Genomic DNA, 690 nt, shown 5'->3' on the forward strand with positions numbered 1-690 from the left:
CATCCAATTACCATTTGGAATGACTAAGAGTTCATGATTCTTATGTTTACATGATACCTCAATCCTTATTTTTATAGAAAACGTTAATTCAGCCACCAAATTACACATTGAGTTGTGAGAAATTTAGGCATTAGGCATTATCATTTGGAAAATTGGAAAATTGGAAGTGGCTCATCATTAGGCATTTTCGAGGTACTTCCATGAATTAACATATGATATTTTTTTCTCTTGGTTGTTTTTTGTTTAAGAGAAATTCATTACCATAAGCATGACAAATGTATGATGAATACATAGTGTTTTAAGGGCTACCTGAATTGTTATTCTTGTGCTTTCAAGCTTTTTTTATGAGTTCAAATTGAGTATATCCATCGTTGAAGTATAACAAACAATCATGCACACAACATCTTCTAAAGCCTTCATATATTTTTATAGCTTTGCCGGATCAGTTCAGTCACACCATGATACACAATTGATTGTTGATCTTTGGGGGGTTTCAAATATTTGACCAGTACTATTTTTATTGCCGGTGAACATTAAAATGTTTATTTTTTCAAGGAAAAGATTAGCATGTTTCTTACTCGTCCTATGTGATGTAAGTTCTTTTTTTCAAACTTAGAATTACTTCGACAAGCTTACGGGGAAATGAGCTTGACAAGATATCTCGATTCATTGGGTTTATTGTGAACGTCC

The sequence above is a fragment of the Triticum dicoccoides genome, chromosome 3A, assembly GCF_002162155.2.
Source record: "Triticum dicoccoides isolate Atlit2015 ecotype Zavitan chromosome 3A, WEW_v2.0, whole genome shotgun sequence".
Lineage (NCBI taxonomy): Eukaryota > Viridiplantae > Streptophyta > Magnoliopsida > Poales > Poaceae > Triticum > Triticum dicoccoides.